This window comes from Sapajus apella, unplaced genomic scaffold (assembly GCF_009761245.1).
Source record: "Sapajus apella isolate SASKATOON/1434 unplaced genomic scaffold, GSC_monkey_1.0 scaffold8461, whole genome shotgun sequence".
Lineage (NCBI taxonomy): Eukaryota > Metazoa > Chordata > Mammalia > Primates > Cebidae > Sapajus > Sapajus apella.
The window spans coordinates 1-287 of NW_022445382.1; positions in this window are offsets into that span (position 1 = coordinate 1).

The window sequence follows — 287 nt, forward strand, 5'->3', positions numbered from 1 at the left end:
GGCTAATTTTGTATTTTTAGTAGAGATGGGGTTTCTCCATGTTGGCCAGGCTGGTCTCGAACTCCCAACCTCAGGTGATCCGCCCACCTCGGCCTCCGAAAGTGCTCAGATTACAGGTATGAACCACCGCGCCTGGCTGCTATTTGTTTTTATGCACTTAGATTAAAAGGCAGGTTTGAACACCTGGAGGTTGTGGGAACATTCGCTACCAATGGATAAAACTCTGTAGGAAGATGGGCTGATCACAGAGTTGGCTGATTTGCACTGGGTTGCCCACTAGCCTCAGC